This window comes from Hyla sarda, chromosome 2 (assembly GCF_029499605.1).
Source record: "Hyla sarda isolate aHylSar1 chromosome 2, aHylSar1.hap1, whole genome shotgun sequence".
Taxonomy (NCBI): Eukaryota; Metazoa; Chordata; class Amphibia; order Anura; family Hylidae; genus Hyla; species Hyla sarda.
Genome location: NC_079190.1, coordinates 114,519,561 through 114,530,685, shown reverse-complemented (window position 1 = coordinate 114,530,685; position 11,125 = coordinate 114,519,561). Strand labels below are relative to the sequence as shown.

General features: G+C 43.3%; 2 protein-coding genes across 7 annotated transcripts in view; both read right to left on the bottom strand.

The window, feature by feature from the left end:
• LOC130355319 (keratin, type II cytoskeletal 6C-like) overlaps window positions 1-11,125 on the bottom strand; it is an 80,211-nt gene that overhangs the window by 5,740 nt on the left and 63,346 nt on the right. The window contains exon 1 of one of the 6 annotated variants that reach the window (XM_056555343.1): window positions 1,551-1,706. The exons of 4 other annotated variants lie outside the window; for them this stretch is intronic. The gene's annotated coding sequence lies outside the window, so the exon portion shown is untranslated. Of the gene's footprint in view, window positions 1-1,550; window positions 1,707-11,125 lie in introns of those variants that run through there. One more of the 6 variants, XM_056555340.1, reaches the window with a different exon arrangement.
• The window catches only part of LOC130355322 (keratin, type II cytoskeletal I-like), a 98,453-nt gene that overhangs the window by 30,926 nt on the left and 56,402 nt on the right, over window positions 1-11,125 (bottom strand). The window lies entirely within an intron of this gene.

Genomic DNA, 11,125 nt, shown 5'->3' with positions numbered 1-11,125 from the left:
ACACTTTTAAAAACATAATTTGTTTTTGTGTTGCTGTAATCTTAAAGCGTACCCGTCAGATCCAACAATTTTTTTTAATATATCACTCAGTACCTAATCCCGACCATGTACATCTAATATTTATGTGTCTAGCACCTTTTTTTTATTACACTTTAAATTTAGCTCACTAGTCTGAATTGCTCTCAAATGGATGGGGCGTGGCCTCACTGTGCAGGTCTCCGCCGCCTCCCTCAGTATGCTGTCTGCTCACATCTCCCTTAGCATTAGCAAAACTTCAACTCCCAGCTTGTCCTCACTGACAGTAGTGGCACACAAGCTGACAGTGGGAGGATTTTTCCTCCAGCTGTGAGCCCTGCGATCACAGCTGTCAATCAAGCAAGTGTGTCCATGACATAGGTGATGACGCATGGACACAGCAGGATTAGTATGTGTCCAAGCAGGCAGGGGGGGCAGTTGTTTGATTGGCTTTTCAGTATGAAATACTGAAAATTTTCTAATGAAAGCAATTGCAAAACCTATAGGTTTGCATGCTTTACAACATATTAAAAGTTTTTGTATCTGACAGTGCCCATTTAAAACATATATATTTTTTTTTTACAAAACTGTAAGAGATTGTTTATTATGAGATTCATCATGGTTTTTTCTAATACCATATTGGAGTACAAACAAGTACACACATGCATTTCAATCCCAAACAACACAAATTCAGACCCAAAACTAGACCCTTGAATTAAATCAGACCCTAGACCCCCAGTATTGTCCTCTTTATCCCTCCTACCCCACTAGCAGCAAAATTATGCCTACTGTTCCAAACTCACACTTCGGAATTTGTGAAGCGAAATTTGTGAACGGAAAATCCGCATGGAAATTTTTGCCTGAAGAATGGCGTTGCTCATTCTTCAGGCGGAAATACTCGCGGAACACATTGCAGTCTATTGGAGACTGCAATGTCCGCATGGTCCTAGCACTGACTGATTCACTCGGAATCTCCGGGCGGAAATTTTCTGCCCGGAGATTCCGTAGTGTGATCCTAGCCTTAGGGTCTTTTTACACGGGCAGAATTTCTGCTGGCGGAGTCCGCCAGCAGAATTCTGCCTGAAATGAAAACCCCATAAACTTCTATGGGTTTTTGCACTCCCGTTGACGGAATTCTGCAAGCGAAAATTCAGAAGTATCAACGGGAGTGTGGAAACCCATAGAAGTGTATTGGGCTTTCATTTCAGGCGGAATTCCGCCGGTGGAAATTCCGCTCATGTGAATAGACCCTTATCCTTCCTCTTCTCATAACTTCCCCTTAGCCAGTAGCATTATTCCTCTTCCCAGGCCTCTCCTACTGGCAGCAGCATGTTCCCCTTTCCACCACTCTCACAGGCAGATGCGCAAGCATTACTTTTCAAAGCTTTCAATTTTTGTAATGCATTTTTTCTGTTTGTTAATTAAAATAGTTGCCTGTGATTATTTGTCCAGAAAAAAAGAAATGTTCAGGTTGGCAAACCTGCACTCCACCCATTCCCACCCTTGCTTTATGGACAGTAGAAAACTTAAACCACCTTTACCAACTAGTAGGAATATTTTTCCCAGCCTTCCTAGGTTGGCAGCAGCATCCTCACCCCCAGCAGAGGGCAGAGATTGAATGATGCTGGCTACAAAAAGAAAAAAAAAAGAAAAGGATGAAGGGAGGATAAGTGTCGGGAGAGCTTTCCTGGTGCCTCCTATCTCCTCTGCAGTTCATTTGTATCCATGATGTCACAGGACTGGCAGATTCTTTGAAGATTGCTTGCCTTTTCCCCACGCTACCAATGAGCCAAATACAGTATGTGGCATTTTAGAGCAAATGTAGTTCTAAAACCAACCTAAGATAACGGACACAAGTCAGTAATTTTTTTACCATTATTCATTTTGATTCATGTTCAGCTATATTAGGAACATATGGAGAGAAGACATTGACTTTCATTTTGGGTCAACAGCTTTAATGTATTTGATTCATTTCCACACATATATTGCATTATTATTCTTCCAACTATTTAGACTCATCTGTGTATTGTGTTGTTGCTTTTTTTTCTTATTCTTTTTTTTTTTTTTTTTTTTTATAATTTGGCGTTTGCATTGCACAATGGACACCAAAGTGACCTAAAGAATTCCATTGACTTAGTAGGATTAATAAAATTGATCAATATTTTCTTTTTAAATTTTTTTTTTTTTTTATAGAAAAGTGGAGCTATTTTTCCATATAATATGACAAAACCTGCAACAAAGCTTTCTATGATCACTCATAATTCTGTAATGATCAGTAATATAACTGCTGGGCTGATCATTTGTATGATAATAAGGAGACATTTTTGGCAAATAGCTATTGAACAATCATCTTTAGTATGTTAAGCCCATTTGAGGGTAGTTGCTTGCACAACCGTTTGAGGAGTAACACAGTGGGGGAGATTTATCAAAACCTGTCCAGAGGAAATGTTGCCCAGTTGCCCATAGCAACCAATCAGGTTGCTTCTTTCATTTTTAACAAGGCCTCTGCAAAATGAAAGAAGTGATCTGATTGGTTGATATGGGAAACTGGGCAACTTTTCCTCTGGACAGGTTTTGATAAATCTCCCCCAGTATGTTTCATAAATTCCAAAACTACTCCAACCTCCGCAGAGGATAATAGGCACTGCCAATAAGGTGATCCAGAAGGGATATACGTGTTGTGCCGGAATTTGCACAACCGTGTTAGGTGAGTTGAACCTCGGCTCACTTATTTTAATCTTTACGTTGAAGGTGTCACACCACGGAGCGCTTTTTTGTCTTTTGTATTACACTATGTTTCATGGTATGTTTTAACAGCCAGATGTTACATGAAAGCCATTGTGGAAATATAAAAAGGCACTACAAACAATGAATCTTTTGTGGCATGTGTGTTTGGATCTGTGGCGTCCGAGGCAAGATGTCAGAGCAGGACCTGCCAGCTTAGCCAATCACTGGCCAGCTCAGGAAAACTGCTGCAGCTAGTGGTTGGCTGAGCAGGCAGGTCCTTCTATCCAACATCTCATTTTAAAAGCAGGGAGAAAAGATGAGCAGTGGGGATATAGAATAAAACAGAAACAGGAGCTCTGGGGTCCTGACTATGTAACTATCACTTTTCTTTTTAAACCCAGGCCCAGAAGTATGTCATTTTTTTAAATTGAAATACCCCTTTAATAGATTGCAAGATATTGCAGATATTCATAACCCTGATAAAATACACTATGCTGCAATACCCTATCTGAATATTGCACCTTCTAAATAAAAATAAAAATGTAATACAATAGAAAGTATTGGAGTCATCGCTCTGCAGCCTATATATTACTATAAGTGCACAAATTCTTATGCATGGAATGAAACATGGGAAATGTATGCTATAAGTTTTTGGGGGTCAAACTGTTGGCTCTTTACTAAAACTTTTGGTTTGTCAAAACAGGTCTTACGAAAATGTGATTAATTAGAAATAATAATGTTCCCTAGCCTGATCCTATTAGCATTTATTAGATGGGAGGCATTGTGAAACCTCATTAGAAAATCTGCTGAGAACAAACAGCTAAAATGCTTAGAGGAGAATATTTAAAAGTATTTGTTGCCGAGATGAGAAATTCTATCAGAAGAAAACTAAAAGTAGTTTCAGTGGGACAACTGCCAATAAAACAAAACTCACATATTAAAGGGGTACTCCGGTAGAAAACAATCTTTTTCAAATCAACTGGTGCCAGAAAGTTAAACAGGTTTATAAATGATTTCTATAAAAAAAATCTTAATTCTTTCAGGACTTATTAGCTGCTGTATACTACAGAGGAAGTTGAGTAGTTATTTTCAGTCTGACCACAGTGCTCTCTGCTGACACCTCTGTCCATGTCAGGAACTGTCCAGAGCAAAAGAGGTTTTCTATAGGGATTTGCTCCTACTCTGGACAGTTCCTGACATGGACAGAGGTGTCAGCAGAGAGAACTGTGGTTAGACTGAAAAGAACAACTCAACTTTTTCTGTAGTATACAGCAGCTGATAAGTACTAGGATGATTATGATTTTTTTAATAGAAGTAATTTACAAATCTGTTTAACTTTCTGGAGCCAGTTGATATGAAAAGCATTGTTTTTCACTGGAGAACCCCTTTAATATTCAAATGGTGAACACTTTGGACACTTGAAGTATGAACTTTATATTGCAAGTGCAAAACTTTTAGGGGGGAATATGAATAGGTTTAGAGCCTTCTTAATGTAGAAAAGTAGCAGAATTTTGTGCAACGCCTCCTGCCCAAAAAATTTTTTGATTTTTTTATGGCTCTAGATCTGAAGCGATTTTTAGAAAAAGCGGCATGTTTGAACACTTTTTTCTTTCTACTTTGCAGTAGTTGCTATTTATGGAGTTCAACTTTTCTATATTTAAAAGCCACAATTTTTTTTGCACAATGTCCTTAAATAAACTATACATAACTTCCCAGAAAAAAAACTGAATAAAATGATAAATATTGATCAATATGTCTTATCTGAACCAAAATGGTGTTTATAAAAAACTGTAGATCATAGCACAAAAATGAGCGCTCTAACAGCCACATAGACAAAAAATTAAATGAGTTATAGGGGTCAGAATAGGGTGATATAATAATACTTATTTTGTTAAAATCAGGGGCGTAGGAACCAGGGGCGTGTCGGCCACCGCTTCATGTCGTGGTCGACACCGGCTATCTGGCCGGAGAACATGGCTCCCGTATAGAGAGAACTTATCCCTTATCCTTAGGATAGAGGATAAGTTTTTCACCACTGGACTACCCCATTAACTGCAGTTAAAGGGAACCTGTCATCAGTTAAATCACTGGTAATATAAAACTGGTGCAGTCATTGCATTTGTGGGACACTATGAATAACACTGAGACACCCAGGTGTTTCAGAGTAATCATAATTTAAAAGTGCCGCCGTGAAAAAAAATCCTATTTTTCCTAACTTCCTAGATTCAAAAGAAATTTGTTAAAGGAGAACTCCAATACTTTACTTCTTGTTCCCTATCCATGGCATCCTGGCTCTCTTCAAACATGGAGTTAGGGTCGACAATGTCTCTTCATTTATCTCTTTGGGAGAGCCGTAAGTACACAAGTACAGCGCTCATGTATCTCTGGCTCTCCCATAGAGATGAATGCACTAGGAGAATGCCATGCAAGAAATTGCAGGGGGTTCCAGTGGTCGGACCCTTCGTGATCAGACACTTATCCCCTATCCTGTGGATAGGAAATAAGAAGTAAAGTAGCAGAAAGTACCACTTTAAGCTTTGCAGTATTCAGGATTTGATCAGTAACAGTATGATGGTAATATGTATGGTGATAATATTCCTCCTTGTATACTGGTATTATTGGTAATATTGGTCTCAGTATACAGGATTTGGTCAGTAGCAGTTTGATGGTAATATGTTTGGTGATAATATTTAGAGATGAGCGAATCAAAGTTGATGAACCTGAATTCATTACGAATTTCATGAAATATTTGATTCGCAATGAATGCAAATATTGCCACAATTCTATTGCGCAAATCGCTTTATTGAACTCCATTTACTGCGGTCCAGGATCCAGGGCATCTAAAATGGCAGATCCACATGTCAGTACAAGGGGCAAGGAATGCTGGGAAGGCAAGGTGGGAAGGGAAGTAGGCGGGATGACCCTGAATCACATGCAGGATGCAGCCTATCAGCATCCAGTCACCCCTGGGATGTCACATCCCTACGTATTCGGCAGCCATTTTGCGGCTCATCATATCATTCTTTACACTGCATAGAGATAGGATGGACATCGCTGTGTGTGTTACACAGAAAAGCTTGTTGCAGCAGCGTTTCACCTCAGCCTTCTGTAGGACATAGAGCACAGCGTATTTGCACAGAAATGTATTCTTACTGTATACTTACTGCAACGTTTAACCCCCCTTAGTCACTGTGAATAGCATTGTATTACAGAGAGGGAAGGAGAGCTGTGTTTTCTCTGCTGCAGAAATGTTTTCACAGGAGGGAGACATCATTTTTTTAGGCAAATCTGTGTCTTTGTTCCACAGCAACTGGCCTGCTGGTTATACTAGTCGGTAGACAGTATAATCCACACCCAGCAGTCCATTCCTAATAGTATTTGAGAAAGAGTATTTGTGTAATTTTGGGTTTAGTACATGGTGACTGTGTGCTGTAGCACTGCTGGTGCTGTGGGAATTTTTTTTTTTGCGTACTGTAGTGCATTTTTCTGCCCTCATAAGTGCATACCACATACATACATCTTAGTAGTGTACTATTTTGTACCCGTTAATCTGTCAAGGGCCTACATACTGTGAAAGGACAGCCAAAAGTATTCACCGGCTGGTGTTTTATTCCAATACGTTTATTAAGCGTACTGTAGCACATTTTTATGCCCTCATAAGTGCATACCTACATCTAAGTAGTGTACCATTTTAAACATGTTAATATCTCAAGGGCCTACATACTGTGAAAGCCCTGGCAAAAGTACTCACCGGCTGGTGTACTTACTCAGATACTTTCTTACTGTAGAGATGTCGCGAATTGTTTGCCAGCGAACAGTTCCCGGCGAACTTAGCATGGTCGCGTTCGCATCGCCGGGCGAACATATGTGAAGTTCGATTCGCCCCCTATACTTTAACATTGTGGTAAACTTTGACCCTGTGAGTCAGTCAGCAGGCACATTACAGCCAATCAGCAGCAGTTCCTCCCTTCCAGACCCTCCTACCTCCTGCACGGACGCCATTTTACCTTCATTCGGCATGCTGCAGGCTTAGAAAGTGGAGGGACAGAGCTATCGCTTTCCCCGCTGTAATAGGGAAAGCGATAGCTAGGTTGCTGCTAGTTGGTGTATTCAGGGTCCACTTTACTCCTAAAGCACTAGTCTAACATCTGCTTTAAGGACAGCACCCAAAAAAGCCCTTTTTAGGGCTCAAATATCAGTCCGTGTGTCTGGAAACAGCTGGAGGCACCCTGGTTGGGAGGGAACCGCTGGTTAAAAGGGGTACTCCAGTGTAAAACTTAAGTTCCTTCAAGCACCTAAATACAGTATTAAAAGGGCTATAAGTTCAGTCCGTGTGTCTTGCAACAGCTGGAGGCACCCTGGTTGGGAGGGGACCGCTGGTTAAAAGGGGTACTCCAGTGTAAAACTCAAGTTCCTTCAAGCAACTAACTACAGTATTAAAAGGGCTATAAGTTCAGTCCGTGTGTCTTGTAACAGCTGGAGGCACCCTGGTTGGGAGGGAACCGCTGGTTAAAAGGGGTACTCCAGTGTTAAACTTAATTTCCTTCAAGCAACTAACTACACTATTAAAAGGGCTATAAGTTCAGTTCGTGTGTCTTGCAACTGCTGGAGGCACCCTGGTTGGGGACCTCTGCTTAAAAGGGGAACTCCGCTGGCAACCTTTTTTGCTCATTGTCACACTAGTGCAAATCCCATTTGGTGTGACAGTTGTTCAAATAAAAAAAAAATACATTTTTTGGCTGTGAAATAAAACCAGTGCTGCCTAAAGGGGGGCTCTAACTATGTGCTGCCTAATATGGGGGAATCTATGTGCTGCCTAAAGGGGGAATCTAAATATGTTCTGCCTAAATGGGGCTCTATGTGCTGCCTAAAGGGAGGCTCTAACTATGTGCTGCCTAATATGGGGGAATCTATGTGCTGCCTAAAGGGGGGCTTTAACTATGTGCTGCCTAAAGGGGGATCTAACTATGTACTGCCTAAAGGGGGGATCTAACTATGTGCTGCCTAAAGGGGGCTCTATGTGCTGCCTAAAGGGAGGCTCTACCTATGTTCTGCCTAAAGGGGGGCTCTAACTATGTGCTGCCTAAAGGGGGCTCTATGTGCTGCCTAAAGGGAGGCTCTACCTATGTGCTGCCTAAAGGGGGGCTCTAACTATGTGCTGCCTAATATGGGGAATCTATGTGCTGTCTAAAGGGGGGGGGGGGGATCTAACTGTGTGATGCCTAAAGGGGGGCTCTATGTGCTGCCTAAAAGGGGCTAAAGCCCGTTATTCCAAAGAATTTAGGAATAATAGGTGATTTATGCCCTTTATGGATTAAAACCAGACTCTGCATCAACTATGTAATTTTCCATGGGAGTTTTGCCATGGATCCCCCTCCAGCACGCCACAGTCCAGGTATTAGTCCCCTTGAAACAACTTTTAAATCACTATTGTGGCCAGAAAGAGTCCCTGTGGGTTTTCAAATTTGCCTGCCCATTGAAGTCAATGGCGGTTCGCCCGGTTCGCGAACCTTTGCGGAAGTTCGCGTTCGCCAACCGAAAATTTTATGTTTGCGACATCACTAGTGTACTGTAGTGCATTTTTCTGCCCTCATAAGTGTATACCACATACCTACACCTAAGTAGTGTACTATTTTGTACTTGTTAATCTGTCAAGGGCCTAGATACTGTGAAAGGACAGCCAAAAGTAATCACCGTAATGTATTACTTCAATACGTTTATTGAGCATACTGTAGCGCATTTTTCTGCCCTCATAAGTGCATACCACATGCCTACATCTAAGTATTGCACTATTTTAAACCTGTTAATCTGTCAAGGGCCTACATACTGTCAAACTCCAGGCAAAAGTACTCACCGGCTGGTGTTGTACTCAGATACCTTTTTTAAGTGTACTGTAGTGCATTTTTCTGCCCTCATAAGCGCATACCACAGACATACGTCTAAGTAGTGTACCATTTTTCACCTGTTAATCTGTCAAGGGCCTAGATACTGTGAAAGGACAGTCAAAAGTACACACCTGCTGCTGTTCTAGACAAATACTGTTTTAAGCATAGCGAAGCATATTATACTCCCTTCATATACGCATTACATATATCAGGCAGAGAAGTGCCAGGAGGTGCACAGAGGAGTAGCAGAGGCCTAAATTCATCAGGCAGAGTTCGCTACAGACTAAGGCAGAGTGGCAGCAGGAGTTGCAGTGACAGGCGTGAGCTCCTGATATCAGCTAGCGGTCGTGTCTCGACCAGCAACCCATCTGCCGTCATCAATTGGTTAACACGGTCATCCACTTCATCACAAGTGACATCTGATACCCCAGTCAACAGTCGGTGGGTTCCTCAGACACAACCCTCAGTTGGCATGGCCCGGGAGCAGTCCCTGTCCTCCCATTGCCTCCGTCCTATGCTGTTCCTTCCCCTAAAGAAGTATCTTATGCTGTGGGTTCAGCTCCACTATTCAGTGAGGACGATCTAATAGAGGACAGTCAGCAGTTACTGACCAGCCAAGAAGTGGAGGAGACATGCGCTGCTTCCCCTGCTAGGCGGGCAAATAGTGATGAGGAGAGTGATGTGGGAGGTGGTGTTGCCAGGGTTGAGGAACACTGTTGAGGAACCTGAGCAGGACATCAGTGACGTGCAGACACTTGTTGATGATGATGAAGCCGATCACAATTGGGAGCTGGGTGCAGAAGGGGCTTCATCATCATCAGGAGAAGATAGATGCAGGTTGCCCGTGAGGCAGCAGCTGAGCTACTCAGCGGTGTGGCAGTTTTTCATCAGGCATCCGGAGGAGGTTCACATAGCCACATGCAAGATATGTTGGCAGAAGGTGAAGCTTGGCCAGGGTCCCAATGTTCGCACCACAGCCCTGATTCAATATATGCTTTTCCACCATAAAGCGGCCTGGGAGAACGTGGCTCCGATGTAGTGGTCCAGCCTGCTGCATCATCCAGTAGCCAAGGTTCCACCACCTCAGCCAAAGGGAGCTGTGGGTCATACCCTCCTTCTGTCGCTCCAGATGCTCCTGCTCCTCCTACTTTTAGTCAGCCATTCTGCCAACAATCCATCAACGAAGCTATGTCCAAGAGACAACAGTATGCGCCCACTCATCCAATGGCGCAGAAGCTGAGTGTGCTCCTGTCCAAGTTGCTGTTGCTACAGTCCTTCCCTTTTCAAGTGGTGGACTCTGCACCTTTCAGAGAACTGATGGCTTTTGCTGAGCTGAGGTGGAAAGTGCCAAACTGTCACTTCTTTGCGAAGAAGGCAGTACCAGCCCTGCACAATTTTGTGGAAGAGAAGTCCTTGAGCCTGTCGGTGTGTACCAAAGTGCACGGCAGCGCTGACGCCTGGAGCTGTAATTATGGTCAGGGACAATACATGTCCTTTACGACTCACTGGGTGAATGCGTTCCTGCACAGCCAAAACACCAACTTGGACAGGTCACGCCGCTTACTCCTCCACGATCTCAGGCCGTTGGTCCTGTGACAGTGTGCGTTTCTGCCTCCTCATCCTCCACCGTTTCCTCAGCCTTCACTGCCCAGACAAGTCTCAGTGGCCCTTCAGTCTACCATGTGTGCAGGGCACAGCGGTGTCACGCTGTTCTTCACATGGTTTGCCTTTGCGAACTGAGTCACACAGGGGCGGAACTGCTAAAAGTCATTCATAAAGAAATCGGAGTATGGCTTAGTCCAGGAAAACTGGAAATGGGAACCATGGTGACTGACAACGGGAAGAACATCTTGCATGCGCTGTGACTGGGAAAACTGAGCCATGTGCCCAATATGGCACACGTGTTCAATCTGGTTGTGAAGCAGTTCCTGAAGTGTTCCCACCATTTGCAAGACATCCTAACAATGGGAAGGAAACTTTGCATGCACTTCAGCCACTCGTACACCACAAAGCACACCCTCCTTGAGCTGCAGCGTCAGAATGGTATCCGCCAACATAGTCCACCCTCCATATGTTGGACCGACTGTACGAACAGAAAAAAGCCATCACCGATTTCCAAGCAGATAGGGGTACTCCCCTGTTTAACTTCAATGTGAACCAGTGGCAGCTCATATGTGACACCTGACGTTTACTCAGGCCCTTTGAGGAAGCCACATTATTAGTAAGTCGCTAGGATTATGGGATGAGCGACGTTATTCTGCTTCATTTCTTACAACATGTGTTGGAAACAATGGCTGGTCAGGGCACTGGCAATGTGGCGCTTATATCTCACGGCCACTTGAGAAACTGTGGGGGCTGAACTGGAGGAGGAGGAGGGGGAGGGGCACACTGGAGCATAGTTTAGGTTATGGGCAGTTTTTCTTGTAATCTGACAGGAGAGGAGGAGCAGGAGCAGCCTGAGGAGCTACAGGGTTATGAGGAAGGCGAGACAGAGGACC